General features: G+C 38.8%; 1 protein-coding gene across 7 annotated transcripts in view; it reads left to right on the forward strand.

The window, feature by feature from the left end:
- The first annotated feature begins 21 nt into the window (after window positions 1–21).
- The window catches only part of ITSN1 (intersectin 1), a 145,605-nt gene continuing 129,853 nt past the window's right edge, over window positions 22–15,773 (forward strand). For 3 of the 7 annotated variants that reach the window (XM_075771243.1, XM_075771268.1, XM_075771300.1), the window contains exon 1: window positions 22–244. The gene's annotated coding sequence lies outside the window, so the exon portion shown is untranslated. The remainder of the gene's footprint in view (window positions 245–15,773) is intronic. The other 4 variants (XM_075771251.1, XM_075771283.1, XM_075771291.1 and 1 more) reach the window with 2 other exon arrangements.

Below are 15,773 nucleotides of genomic sequence, written 5' to 3' on the forward strand. Positions count from 1 at the left end.
GTGCGCCTGCCCGTCGCGCGGGGGGGGGAGGCCGCGTCCGCGCGTCAGTACGGCGGCTGTGAGGGCGAGGGCGAGCGCGAGCCAGGGCTCCTCCTCCCCGCCGCCCGCCAGACGGTGGCTGAGGAGGCAGCGGGAGGGGATGGTGCGTCTGGCGGAGGCGGTGGCGGACGCCGCTCCGGCTCCTCCATCCCCCCCGCCGTCGCCATGGGTGTGAGTAGGGCCCCCCGGCCCGCGCAGATATGAGGTACTGCCCAGCGGCGGCGGGAGGGGACGGTGAAGGGGGGGGGACGGACCCTCACTGGGAGGGGCGACGGTTCACCCCAGGCCAACGGCGCCCGGCGGGCACCCGCGGGGGGGGCAACGGCGCCTCTGCCCCGCGCTGCCTCTGCCGCCCCCCGCCTTCGCCTGGTCCGGGCGTGTCCCGGTGCCCGAGCCCGCTGACAGGCGCCCTGCTCCTCCTCCTCTCCCTCAGTGCCGTGGTCGTCGCCCGTGTGGGCGGCCGCGGGATGCGCCCCCCGGTGCGGGTCCGGCGCCGGCTGCTGCGCGCTGGGGTGGGCGCCTCTGCTTGCCTTCCTCGGGCTGGCCTTTATTTATTATTATTATTCTTTTAATTTTTATTGGTACTTCACCGGCGTGGGTTTCGCGGGTGCCGTTTTCGCAGCCACCGTTTTGTGGGTAGAGGAAAGCGGGGCAATGCGGCGGGGGGAGCGCCCCGGTTCGTGTGCGCTGGCTCGGTGATAGCACAGCCCTCGCCGTCACAAGACAGCCATCGCTCCCGGAGGGAGCCGTGTCCCGGCCACCCGTGTCCGCCGGGGGTTCTCGGACGTGGAATGCAAGGGGTGGGTTGTGCGGCTGCGGGTAGCGGGTTTCCCTTTACCGCGTTAAATAACAATTATTCCTGCTGCCTCCGTCCTCTCTGCTCCCTGCCCCTTCGACGCGTACGGTCCGCCCTGGTGCGAAGGGAAGGAGGAATGCCATCCCTTACGGCTTGAAAAGGGCACGCGACCAATGGGACGAGGGAGTGTTGTCAGGGCGTCAGGAAAAGGAAACCGGTATATGGTCGGGTTTTTGTCCCTTCATCTCTGTTTGCTTCGGATTAGCGGACAACTTTGTGGATAATATTTCCTGTGGACATCTTTTGTTCCGATTCAGCTGCTGCTTTATTTTGAAAGAAATGTGGGTTTTGCTTTTAGTAAACAATATTTTCTGTGAACTCTACCTTTCTGTGGGCTGTGGATGTCATGATAGGGAAAACACTTACATGGATCATTAAAGTAAGAAAGTATTGTTTAGTAAATAATTCTGTAAGTAGAATAACTAGCGTTCCAGATGTGATAGTGTGTTACTCATTAAAGCAAGAAACACTCTGTTTTCTTCTACCTCTTCCCACCCCCCAGTTCTAAGGTATGATTTTTGTTTAGAGGTTGTATGGCAATATATATTTAAGGTAAAACCTATGTTATTTTAACAAAATATTTGAAATCAACCTCCAAATGCATGCATTTTTTCCTAAATCAAAAAGCCAAACTATGTGTTTAGGTACTGAAGACTCTGGAGAGTGTTGTATTGTGCAGTGTTATTCCACACTGTGTTAGACAACCTTTCTTTCTTTCTTTCTTTCACCTTTTTATTCTAGTCACCAGTAACTTCCCTCGATGAGTGTGACCAGGTGATGTTTTTATACGGTATACTTTTTAACATACCGGTGAATTGGTTACTGAATTCTTCTTTCTGTTTTAAAATGCTCATACTGTATCTCCAAAGCCCTACTTGAGGGGGTGAGGTATGGAAGGAGGAGTCTTGCATGTCAGCTGTATTCAGATTTCCAGGTACAGGAGTGGGGGATGTACTTGCTTGTGGATGATGAGGAGGTGTACTGATTGCATATAGAAGTACAGGTAAAGAAAACAGCTGCGTTTTTTTTGTTAACTTATAATTTAGAATATGGAGCCATCTATGTTTGGGCATGCATGTAAGTCAAAGCAGCTTGAGCCATTTTAGCTTGCATGATTAGCACTTGTGTGCTCTCACTGATTTTGGCAGCTTTACAGGGGTCATGTTTCGTACAGATGAACTGTTTCTGAACAGTTTCTCCAGTGTATTAGGCTCAAACTTCATTTGAGCTGAGCGGGCTGCTCTTTGCACTTGGTGTTTCAAAAACCACACTTAATTCTTTCAGTTCTAGTGTTCCCCCTATAATATCCCACTGTCTTTTGTTCCAGATAAAATCCTTTTTAGAGTAGCTGTGTTTTCTTGATAATTTTCCTTTATATCCTGGTTCAGTGCAATAACTACTTAGATACAGTAAAGAATTACTATCTCAAAATAAACCAATGACCTGCAGTGCCTGTTCTGTCTCTTGCTGCTGTTAGCTGTTTGGTGGAAAGTCTGCATGCCCTTTCCTTAATACCTCTAATCATGCAATTAGGATAGATTTGGATTCAGGAAAGAATGTGAATCTAGCAATTAAATAATTCTAAATGATGATGTTGAATAGTCTTTTCTGGTCTATCTTTGTACCGTAATCATAAATTGTAATTTTAGTTTTGAATAGGATAATACCAGAGAAAATAGGAATATCACCATTCCATTTGATGAATAAAAAGAAAAATAAAAAAGTTAAGGAAAATTTCAGCAATGGCTTGAGGAATAGGGAGAAGGTGGAGAGTTATCAACTACGAACATTTGTTTATGCTGTCTTTAGTAATAGAGTAGAATAAGTATTAGCAGAAAGATTTGTTTGTAGTACACGTTTCAGGTAGCGGTGGCTCAGCGGTTAACCTGCATGGAACCAAAGAGGTCAGATTTTTATTTTATTTTACTATAAAAATAAACCAAATATTGCTGCTTCTCCTGTTGTCTGCTAGAAACTTTGAACGCTCATTGCTATTGGATTTAATACAGCTGCTGAACTTGAAATACCCCCTGCACAGTAAGTTTTTTACTTACATAGCATGAAATTGGGTGGCGTGGTAGACCATTGGAAACTTGGTCCAGTCTGAGATCTAACGCTAAATTACTTGTGCACGTAAAACCTTGCTGTGAGATGCTAAAACTTCTGTGATACGTGGCGAAAGTAGTTACCCCCTTTTTAAGAGTACACTTTCTAAAATTAAAAAAGAGTATAACAGATTCCACTGATTATTTTCAAGTGGCATTGTTATTGTAGGTATGTCTTGATATTTTGATTGCAGTATTCATAACAGTATTTGCCAATCCTTCATACAACAAAACAAAAATTGTATGGTTTTGGAGTGGGCGTATAGATGTCTAGTTAATCCACCTGTGTGAGGATGAATCTCTAAATAGCTCTGTGTGTGTGTGGAAGGGGTAGAGACGATCAAGTCTTGGTAGATCATGCACTGTTAGTATAGGAGAGATTAGTTTCTAATTACTGGTCTTAAATGCTTTTCCACAATTGAAACTGAATTTATCTACCTACTTCAGAGTGTCAGAGGATGAACTTCTTGGCCGCAATAGAAAATGAATGGACATTAAATAATTTTGTGGGGGGAGGAGTGAAGAGAGGTATCCTCTGTCTTCCCCAGAAAGTTGGGGGTTTTTTTCTTTTATTTCACATGTAAAGGTACATTTTTACAACATTCCCTTCATTGCAATCAGTCAAAGTGGAGAAAAATGAAATGACGTAGTACATGCTTGGCTTGGTTATCTCTTATGAAATGTATTAAACTTGCATATGTTGGATATTACATTTTCCTTTTTCATGTGTTGTTTTTAAGGAGGTTGAATTAATTAGTGCTAGTGTCATTTCAGTGGTTGTCTTTCCTTTTCTCCGTAAAGTAAACTTTTCACAAGCATTGTGTGTGTAAAATGTGTGTCTGGAATTTTGAAATAGTCATATTATTAATTGCCTGAAACTTAAATCTCTGCTGTATATTTCTCTTTCACAATAGTTCTCAATCTCCCTTCCCCCACTCTGTCTCTCATGGTTGTGTGTCCCCACAGGATATTTGTGGTGACCGCAGTTTTGACAGTTGAAGTCTAAATACTGTGGATTTATAAGAGTAAGTTTTTGTGTGATGGCAGTCCTTGAAAATCATGGGCTTGATGGTATGTGCTAGTATTAGAGATAAATATACCAGTACTAATATTATAGATTAGCAAGCTGTTGTAACACTATTAAAATAATTTCATTGAAGACCTGTTGTCTCAAGAGTTCAGGTTTCCCTTTGTATTTTGATGGATAGCTCCTAATTTCCCTGTGGATTCTCTACCTAAATATCTCTTAAGGATCTAGACCTGAGGATTACTAATCTACTGTAAATGACTGGACAGTGGTTCATCTTTGTGTCATTTCAAGATACAGTTTTACTTGCTCCATATAAATGCACAATTTGTAGATAATAGTTATTAATATACTTCCGAAATACGGAGAACAGCTGGGTTTAAATGTAAGATTACTGAAAGAGTGATCACGGAGAGCCACCTGTAATAGTTGGGACTTCTCTAGAGGACGCAATGAAACTCTTTTGTAGTACATTGCTTTCTGTACTTTCATACATACTTGTAACTAATATTTACAACAATTAAATATACCTATGCAATCATTCATGAGCTACATATGAGGACTTATTTACAGCATTTGGAAAATTTCTAACTTAAACCACACATAAATCTAAAGTAGTATTTTTGGATCAGTTTACTAGTTAGCTGCTCTACTTATCTTTTAGCCATACTTTCTAAAGATGTTTTCCAAAAGTAATTCCCAGACTTTAGTACTGAGGATAAAGCAATGGAAAGTTACATTTTTAATGGAATATATACTTCATAGTAGAAACTTCCAGCTAGAATCACACGTGCTGTGAGCAGGTAGCCTGGATTTATCAACATCCTTGACAGTTAACTGCAGTTTTTATCTTGTTCTGGTCCCCCACTTTATGAAGAAAGAAACAGTCTATTTCTGTGACTGTTTGGTCTTACTTTTTCTTTACTGAGTGGTGTGTTAAGCATAACTAAATCACCTTCATTGTATTAGCTGCCCACAGACTTCTTCAACAGAATTTTTAAGACTTAAAGGAATAAAATAAGCAGTTCTGTGTTAATTAAAAATTAAAGCTGTGTGTTTGAGCACTTACTGAAGATACTGAGTGGCAAGTAATGCAGAGCACAGATTTCTAGTTTCTCAAATCTGACAGCAAGAGTTTCTGTACTGATAATTTTATTTGGGTTTGAAGACCACCACACCACAGCTTACCAGCAGGCAGCTTTCCTTGGCTGTGTCTTTGCTTTGTAATCAGAGACATCTGTAGAACTGTATTAAGATTTTGAGGTAAAGACTGTATGCTAACTTCTGAATGAGACAGTAATTGTTTTAAGCAAACAATTACAGTTTTGTAACATGTTACAAAGTAATTTGTCAATAAATGTAACAGACATGCAAATCAAATTCTTGCATTCTTTCTGTGATTCTGCAGGCCTGCTAAGATCCAAAACTACCTATGTCAGAGTTGGATTGGAGAAACAAGAACTTTTATTAATTTCTGATAGTACTTTTAAGTCTCTCAGTGTGAGCACCTAGAAACAGTATATGAGAAAAATATTAAAATGATGTCTAGTTGCATGTTTAAGAAAGAGCAACCACCCATCTTGGGGAAAAGAAAAAGGTATCTATTGTATCTAAATAATGCTTAGCCTGCAAAGTATACATTAACTTTTTGTTAGTTGCCCTACCAGTTGAACAGTAAAAGAGAAATCCAATATTTACTGCTGGGAGGGCAATTCAACTGTGTATTCATACAGAACAGTCTTGGGTGCCCATTTAGCTGAAGAAGCTGTGTAGTTAGCTGCATATCTAACTTTCAAAGGTCAAGGTGAGCTTATGCAGGAGCACTCAGATGCTTATCAATTATGGCTATCTTAATTTTATACCTATAGTTGTGTTTTGGAAACTTAGTGCTTGTATATTAAGTGTTCATATGACTGATCTGAAAATTGGAAGATACGATTGAGCTAATTTTGTGTTTTGAGGTCACCACCTTTTTATTAAAAAAACCCCTCTTATTAGTCATGCATTCTAGCTTTATATTACATTTTCAAATTAACAAGCACAAGAATATGGACTGCATTGTAAATTGTAAGGTGCAATATTTAACATTTCTTTAAGTTTTTTTAATAGGTCATGGCAGGATTGGTCAAAACTTAAGTGTTATCTTTTCTGCCAGTCTTGCAGTGAAAGAAGATAAAGGCTCAGCAGATCTATTCAATTGCCTAGTTCCAGTTATATTACACTATGTTTAGACATCAGCTTCACGTTGTTAATCCCTCATCCTGCAAGCTGTTCTGTATGTGTTCGTACACATGAACACATGCTTGTACCCATACAATGCTGGCAGTTGAAGAGAATCTGTGACAAGTTCCTTGCAGGTACGTGGCCTTCAGCCATGTACAGATTCTGTACGGATTCCTGTATTTGTGGTGAGGAGGCTTAGACAGAAGCTCAGTTACCCAGTGTAAGGTTCCAATAACTTCCATAAGTCTTCAGGGTATTTTAGGGAAGTAAGATTCTGTCTTTCTTATAATCATGAACTAAAGCTGACAACTTCAGAGTTCTGTTTTGTAATAAAATGCCAGTAATCTGATCACGTACCAAAGGGGATGGTGTAATAGTTTAATTTCTTGCACAAAAATACTGACATTTTTTCTTTGAATCATGTGTGAGTCCCATTTGAATAAACTTGTTTCTCTGTTTTTTTTTTCAGGCAGACAGATAGGCTCCTGTGATATTTAGGGATTTTTTTTTTTGTTGGTTGGTTAGTTGTTTTTGCATGGGCATCCAGCATAATTGGGGTTTTTTAGATAGCAGTTCTCTGACCTGGTCCTTCGGTGTATCTACTGCCCATGCTACTGCAATGTTTGCTTTCCTAGCTTCTTGTCTTCACCAGTCAACATTCTTCTTATCTGTTCTTTTTTTCTGTTTTTCCTCTTGTATCTGTATTTCTGCACTTTAATGATCTTGTATATTTCAGCATTATCTGAAGGCTGGCAGGTGTTCTTTCCCACTTAAGCTTTGTATTTTGATGTTTGTTGATTTTGTTCTGTTGATATTTGTAAGAGCCAGTCCCAACAAAGAAAGATTGTGTAAAGTAAACTGCTAGAAATAGTTTGTAGAGCTACCTGAAATTCTTTTAAAATTTTCTCACAAAGCAGCATTCCATTTTAATACCTCTGTTCTGCAGTGTGTGCTCAAACTGCAGGATAGCATAATAAACAACAAAAAGGAGGAGGAAGATTTTTTCCTGTTAGAATAAAGTAGTGTGGAATTAAGTTGCTGTAGGTATTTGGGCAAATACTAAATCTAAAAACTGGATATGTAACAAGTTCTAGACAAGTAACTAGACATGTTCCCCCTATTCTTTTCCAACTATTCCTTATAGTTGTCTCTTTTATAATTCCAGTTTGCAAAACTTAAATTCGGAGGAAAAGTTCAAAACATAGACGTGTTAAAATATGTTTCACATGGGAAAGTCATTTATACTTAAATGGCCAGACATCATTGATTTTGGAGGTGTTTAATGATGACGTTTGAAAACATCTCTTATCTAGCTTAGAAGTTACTGCATGTTCTGCTGTTCTGTACTTTACTTAAAACCATAATAAGCAATATAATATGCTCATAAAAGAACAAATAGAAACTTACTATCAAACATAATATGCTAATTTTAAAAAACATGACAGAAATTAAGTTTGTGTTGTAGATAGTGTCTGCTGAAAAATGCTATTTCTTCAAGGAAATGTTGCCAAACTCTATGATGACATGGGCAGAGGAAGAAAGCAAAGGCATTTAATTTTTTTGTGCTGTAGCACTCGACTAGATGTAATGTTGGCATCACTGATAAGCTCTGACTAGCTGTGGTCAGGAGTCAGTGGCTTAGCTGGTATCACTAAGTCTGTCTTAGTGTTGAAAATTCCTGTTTGCCAAGAGCCCTTCAGATGGCATTAGTGGGCTGATACTGGACTTCTGAAGAAGAGATCTTGTAGTTGACGTGGAACTGAAATAGTTGGATCCTCCCACTCTAATAGTGGGTTCCTCCCACTGTTATGCCTTTATGGTTGCTGAACCAGGCTTGCTGATAGGAAGTTGCTAAGGGTGTAACCCACGCTCAGAACATGCTTCATTGCCACGGTTCTTATCAGAGTAATCTGAATGGAGTTGTGCAGCATTTTCACTTGAAGTTTCGTGCTTTTTTGATTAATCAGTCATTCTTTTTGCACAATCAGAAGTTATGGATGAACCATAAGTCAAATAGCTCTGCACAATAACTGGAATCCGCTCTTGTGAAACAGAAGTATGCAATACTCCAGATGCAGTGCTGACTTTAACATGTAAAATGCAGCAATGGATTGATTCCTTAAATGCGTCAAAAATGTACATTTGGTGCTACTGTTTAAACTCAACATCTAAATCTGAGAGGATTGCTTAAAACTTGTGCTGTCTGTAGATGATGCGAGGAAAACGACTTTGTTTTGTGGATTTTTTGGGGCAGGAGGAGGGAAAAAGATGCGTCCTTTTACTCAACGTTATTCTAAGCTGCTGACAAATGCTATTGTATGACTTAATACAAATGAGCTAATTTTTTTTACTAGTTGGGTGAATTTACCTCAAAGTGTTTAATCTGCTATTATTTTAGAACTTACAAATAAAAACCTGATACGTTCTATGAACTTATATAAGACCCTGATACTTTGGTGCCTGTTCCTGTTCTTCTTCTATCTTAAGAAATCTGACAAAATTTTATTTTTTTGTGTTACCTAAGACTTTTCAGGTCACGTTATGGGGAAGATCCTGGTGAAGACTGTGGACTAGTTAGTGATAGCATTTGTATGGGTGGTTAAATGGAATTTAAAAGCTAAATCTGTGTTGGAAGCCTATTGTGCAGAACCAAGTGGTAGTGTTTGACATGCTATGTGAGTAAGAAAGAAAGGAAGGAATACTGGATTAACAAAAACAGCACAATATATTTTTGTGTGTGTGTGTTTGAGACTAGCCATTTTAGCATCAGATCATCTTAATGCCCCCAGATTAGAGCTACTTGTCTTGTGGTAGAAAAATAGAAAGGTTTGAAAATAATTGATAAAACCTTCCTTTAAAAGAACAAGAGCAAAACAAACAAAACACTGAGTGCAAGCCTTTTTGATGTGAACATCATCTGATCCTAGAATCTAACTCTTAATTTGAATACCATCTTTGTACGGCAAAGCCTAAATTTGGTGTGATGTGGTATCTCTGGTTATTTAGGCACCACCATTTGTTTATGCTGTTACTTGTTTCTTTGTCAAACTACAGCAGAAAACTTTAGGTTTCAGTATTAGAATTCAGAATTTCATGGGCAGGTGATAAACTGGAAGAATCTGGGTTAATTTCCCTCTGCTCCTGCTTGTGTCTTATTACAGGCTTCCGAGTCCTTACTGAGAAAGCAGGAGAACTGCAGGACTAAAAAAAAAGGAATATGTAGAATTGTTTTTCTTTTTTTTTTTCTCCTGGTCTCACCATTTGCACGGAGGCAGGGATAAGAGAAATGGAGCCTTGACCTTTCGGCGTTTTTGGCTCTTATTAGTTGCTGGCTTGCGGAATTGAAAGTGTTCCAGGGATTACATGTTAGCTGAAATTTCAGCAGACTGAAAGACTGTAGTCTTTTCAGCTGGTAGTTGTTTCTGGATACTTGGTAGGCTCCATTGATAGCTGAATAATAAACCTTCTGCCTATTGTGTGTTGTTGGTTTTTTTTTTTTTTTTTCAAAGAGTTTTAAGGACTTTTGTATAAGTGAGAGGCAGGATTCTTCCTTTGGTAGTTTTGATAGATGATAAAGTTTCTGTGATCAGAAATCACTCAGAAATAATATTGCATTTCTTTCCTGTTCTACATGCTTTGAGCAGGAAAATGTTACGTTGTAGCTCCAAGGAAAATGGGATTCCCTGCTGGAGTTGCTTAATTCCTAGAGTTTCTGGAATTTGTTATGGCAAAAAGTTCCTGCTTTTCCTGGATTACCTTGATCCAATCCTGAATTAGAACACCTGGGGTTTGTTAGGAAAAGCAGGGTACAGGCTAGTTGGGGCAGTGCAACAACTACATTAAAATAACTTTCCTGAGTGTGTGTAGGGAATATAATCATGCTGAATCTCTTAAATTTTTATCTTCAAAACCAAAATTAGTCATTTGGCTTGTAAAGTTCAAAACAGTGACAGAAATTTAGTCCTCTTACTTAAAACAAAACAAAAAAACCTTCAAAAACCTGCAAGCGTTATGCAAGAATGCTGACTCAGCTAAACTTTGTGCACTGAAGTGAAACCTAGGAAGTGTGCATATTGAAATTCTTGTGAAATTTAATTTCCTTTTGTGTGGAGGTTTATTGTGCTTTATTACCCTTTCCCAGCTTCACAAAGAAAAAAAAAAGAGGGAGAGGGGAGAAATAAATAAATTTAATAAAAGAAAAAAAGTTAATTGAATCTTCCAGAGCAAACAATGCACGCAATTATTCTCTACCTGAGATACTTTGTAGCTAGAGAGGTTTAAAAATGCAGTAAATATAAGGGTCAAGAAAAGGGCAGAAGGTTACAAATAGTGTGGATGCACCAGTATGAAGGTTTCCAAACTTTCTTTGTTCTGATTATCGTTTTTAAGGTGGCAGCAGCAGTTTCTAGTTCTGTACCAGGCCACATACGAGAGGAAGCCCTTGGATTTTCTGGCAGTCCTCAGATACTTTTCTGGAGTAGCTTAGATATTTATGATGAGCCATGCTCTACAGCTGGGGAAGAGAGATGGAAAAACACTAGGTTAACAACACCAGCCAAAGAGGGAAGATAGGAGCCTGTCTCAAGGTATTTTAGACATCTACTTGTTGAGTTCAGTTGTTATCCCTGTACTGTATTATGAAACTAGATGAATATAGTCTACCAATAATTCCATCTTGTATTAGCTTGGCTTTGTCTCTCATTAAAGATTAAAGACTTTATTCTGTGAAGATTTAAATAGAAACAAAGCCTTATTGCGATAAAAGGAAACAGACAGAGGTTACCTAGTTAGATGGCTTCCATCTTGCTTTTGATTTGTAGACTTCTAAAATATGTTTTCTGAAGATACACAGGTAGGACAATGTATATAAACCTAACAGTAGGCTTAATTTTTCTCAGTTATTTTTTCAAGTTACCTAGAGTCTTCCTGTGTCTTGTATGTGAGCAAAGGGAAACCATGCTCTTGAATTTTCGTGGTCTCTGATTCTCATTTTGCTGAGAAAAATGCTTTAACTGATGTGCCTGTAGGCCTGTAGTAGGGAAGTTGAACCTTGTTATGGCTACACACATCAGGAGACTTACAGCAGGAGTGGTTGCATCTGAACACAGAGACAACCAAATTGCTGCTTTATTTTGAGACCTTACAGAACCCAGATTCCGTATGTGTGCAGCTGCCACTGTGGAGCTGACTTGTTCATGTGGATGTTTGTTTTAAATCTCCAGAAAATTCCATAATAGACTCTTACAGGGGACATGGAAGTATTACTAAAGTTGGCCTGTTGGTAAAGTGATGATGGGATTAACCATTGTGGGGAAAAAAAAAGTCTCATAGAAGTGCTACTCCAGAGGAGAAGCTTCTGGAGTGATGTGTCTGTCCTTGCAGAGTAATGGCAACTTGCATACCTACAACTTGTGTGTCTGTTTATTTACCTATTCCTGGTTATCTGATTTGTTTTAAATTGCCCTAGTTTTGTAATGACCTCAGATTTACACTGTATCTTCAATCACAGCAGTGAACATACTTTTCTCCTCCCACTAGGAATAGGCTGAATTTGTTGGGAAAGTATTTGGCAGTTGTATTCAGTTCATTCTGTTTGAAAAATATCTCAGCAGCTGGTTGCTATAGAATCATTATATCTCTTCCAGATTTTAATGTTTAGTGGGTTGGATACAGTCGGGAGGTTATTGGCAAGGTAACTGAAAAAATGTGTTAAGTTCTTTCTCTCTTGGGGTGATGCTGGCTTAGTGCCTCTTTGTAGGACTTCTTTATTACTGTTTTTCAGTGGCTTGCATGAGCAGTACTGTTGGTGGATGCTATGACCTCTGGCACTGAGTATCTGGTTACTCATATTTTTGGCCAGGCTGTAGCATTTTAATGCTATGGCTCATTTATTTTCTTGCATCTTTGTGTATCGGTTCGGTTGGTATGCCAATCTAGAGGTAAGCATTTAAAAAATCAGGTTGAACTGAGTTTCTTTTATAGGTCTGCAACACTTAACTTTGCACTAAAATCAGTAACAAAATTACATCTGTCTTGCAACTGTTAGATACCACTTCCAACAACTATGATCTCCCTCCCTGGCTTTTTGGGTGTGGGTTGGGTTTTGGTATTTTGTTTTGTTTTTCTTTATACTGCTTAATTCACAAATGATTTAGGTATGTAGCTGGGGCTTGACGCTCTGAAATGGCTGTTTACCAAAGCAGACCAATTTTCCTGTCACAGAAAGAATCTTTTTCAGGGTTCAGATAGATTGACATACACAGTCCTTTAGAAGATCAAATCTTAAGGATTTGTCTATGTAATCAAAGCTTTTTTTATTATCCTTAAATCAATTAGCCTGAAACATAGGCTGTGGTCAGGATGGTTCATGCACTTCATCTTGTATCCCTTCAGAATTTTCTAAGAATGGCCTTCTCAAGGGTTGGCATAAGCTACGTGTATTGTTCTAATGCCTGTATATTGTTTGCATGTTCAGGCAGGTTTATGTTTAGTTCTGTCTTAATATGCTATATATTTTAGTTCGGAAACAGTCTGATAGCTTTCTTATTTTCAGTAATGAAATTAAACTCCCAGAAAGACCCATGGAAGACTACCCAAATGTCAAAGTAGGTTAATATAAGGGAACAGGTAGGTAAAACAGAAAACTTACTATGTTTGTGTAGCTTGATGCTGGCCACCAGCTGTCATTTCTAGCTTTAGCTCTGATATACCAATCCCTGTTTGAGAAAGTTTGTCTCCCTCTTCCATTGTTGTTAAACAGTAGGTTTCTTCCTATTATTTCCTGACAAGTAAATACTACACATTGTCCTGAGGTATTAAATTTTCTTGTTAGTCTTCAGTGTTTGTACTGTTACCCAGATTCTTTGCCTCCTCTATTTCAACTTGATTCTTCTGCTTTGTACCTTCAGTTCTCTGAGGATTTTAGCACTGCACGCTTTGACAATGTACTGGCTGTTGGCAATCACATTTCTTGAGGCCTCTGTTAAGACTTCATTTTTGGGCTGTTAAACAAACAGGAACTTTTCAAAAGGCTAAAGTAATGATTGCAGGGTTGGAAGATGCTGATTTTTCAGCTTGGCCTAATTGAAAATTCTTTCTCTTTTGTTAGTGTGGTGGTTTAACCCCAGCCAGCAACTGGACACCAGACAGCTGCTCACTCAGTCCCCCCCGCAGCGGGATGAGGGAAGAGAATTGGAAGGGTAAAAGTGAGAAAACTTGTGGGTTGAGAAAGGAACAGTTTAATAATTGAAATATTATAATAATAATGTAATGAAAGGGAAAATAACAAAAAGAGAGAGAAATAAAACACAGGAAAGACAAGTGATGCAAATGAAAACAAGCTGTGTCCCCTCCCAACTCCTTGTGCACCCCCAGCCTACTTGCTGGTGGGGTGAGGAGGAGAAAGGACCCTGACTCTGTGTAAGCACTGCTCAGCAATAATGAAAACATCCCTGTGTTATCAACTCTGCTTCCAGCACAAATCCAAAACACAGCCCCATATTAGCTACTCTCTACTCCAGCCAAAGTCAGCACAGTTAGTATCTTAAAAACCAGCACCTCCAGTTCCTTCAACTTTCTTCTCACTCCTCAGGCATTTCAATTCTCAGCTGTACAAGCACTGATTAAATGAGCCATAGACAAATGTATATGCAAGATACTTGTGTTATTCTCTCAATTGTCATTGTGTATTTAGCATTTAAGAACTGGTAGTCAAAATAATTAGTGAGATTTTTTCAGCAGGTCTTAAAAGTAAGAACATGAGCTGTTACCATATAGTAGAATTCCTGTAGATTGAAACAGTTGTCATGGACATTGTTTGTTGGAGAATTAAAAATAAAAAAGAAAAGAAGTATGGAGTAAATGGCCTGTTCAGTCCAGAATGTCAGTGCATCTCTTGGCAATGCTTGCTGATGGGGATTTTTTGAGGATTACTTGCTGCTGCCTTTTTCTCCTTTAAGCATACGAACTGGAATTTTTTTACTGGAATTTTTTTCTTGCATAATTTGGGATTTCCTGTTTAAAAGTTGCACTAAAACAGCTGTACATTTGAAGGAGTATTTTGAGTACTTGAGTTCTGAAACTCAGCAGCATTATTTAAGCAGATGAGAACTGAGGCATGTTCATGTAATTTTATCTCTCTGAGTACTTTATTGCTCATTTGTTTGAGAAAGTAAAGTTGATTTGACTTAAGAGATTTATGCTAGTGCTGCTCTGGAAACTTTAAAAGTGATAGAAAATAGTACTGTAGCTTTAGGAAAATTAGTTATTGTCACTAGATTTTCAGAGGAAATTAATTCAGCAATCTTACTCTTGCTGTGTCCCACACTTACAATTTACTGTTTTGTAGGACCTGTTATGACCATTCACAACTTTGGAACTGAATATATCTGACAGAAAATGCTGTATATCATATTTGGCATATGTAGTGCCTCCATTGGTTCTTGATTAGACAGGTATTCATTATTCTGATGTCAAATGGTAGTTGAGTATTACTACCTTTTCTTTCCCCAAAGGGGGGCAAGTTAATTTTGAGGCAAAAGTTCAGATTCTTTCCCCTGTACGTAGCTAACTCTTCTTTCCAGTAAGTTCATTTTATCTTTTACCTTTCGTTTCAAGCACCAACGCCGTATGTATTTTTCAGGAGAGTTGAAAACTAGACTGAGTTTTTGAGAAAGGCGCTTTTTTTTTTTTTTTTTTTGTCTGATGAAGGTTTGACCGGAAGTGCTTTAGTATATGGGGTTTTTGAACAGCTGAAATATCAACAACTTAGTTTTTAATATAAACTATCTTTAACCTATGCTTCTATAGACAAGTGATTACGAGAAAATCTTGCTTGTCATTATTTCAGAAGGTAACTTATTAGCTGTAATGATTGCTGAAGGAGTGGATGCTTCATTATAATGCCAGTTTTCATTTTCAGGTCTTAACTCAGAAGGTAAATAATGAGAAATGTATTTTTAGAATCCAAAGTTTATTTTTAAAGACTTGTCAGTTGCCAAGTCTTGGAGTATGCTGTGCTGTACTGAAGCCAGCCAGTGTGAGCAGAAAAATTACTGCTGAATGTACTGCCAATTATGCTAGCCTCTGCTCTTTCAAGCTTCCTTCACAGCTGTCCCCAAACCTCTTCTGATGATGTCTTTGCTGCAGAAAATGGCCCTCAAGCTATCTTCTGTTGGGGTCATAAGACTCAATTTTCAAGGTAAACTTGCCCTTATTTTTAACAAGCCAGACTGACAAATAAAGCAATCCTGATTCAAGAGTGAAAGCACCTTAAAAGTTGCAGTAGCTTCTGGAGTAGGTTGAATAAATGGGGACTGTAGTCATGTTAGCTGTCAGGTTTTAATCAGCTACTGCAAGTATGAGCCATAAATTGTGCAAACTTGTATTCCTCTTGTGCTATAAATTGTACGAACTTTTCATACCTATCATTTTTGCATGAAGATATGTTAACATATTTGTAATGGAAAAAAAAGTAATTTGTAATCTAAAACTACAGATCTCTGCTGTTTCTTCCCCCATGTAT

Source organism: Balearica regulorum, chromosome 1, assembly GCF_011004875.1.
Source record: "Balearica regulorum gibbericeps isolate bBalReg1 chromosome 1, bBalReg1.pri, whole genome shotgun sequence".
NCBI classification, from domain to species: domain Eukaryota; kingdom Metazoa; phylum Chordata; class Aves; order Gruiformes; family Gruidae; genus Balearica; species Balearica regulorum.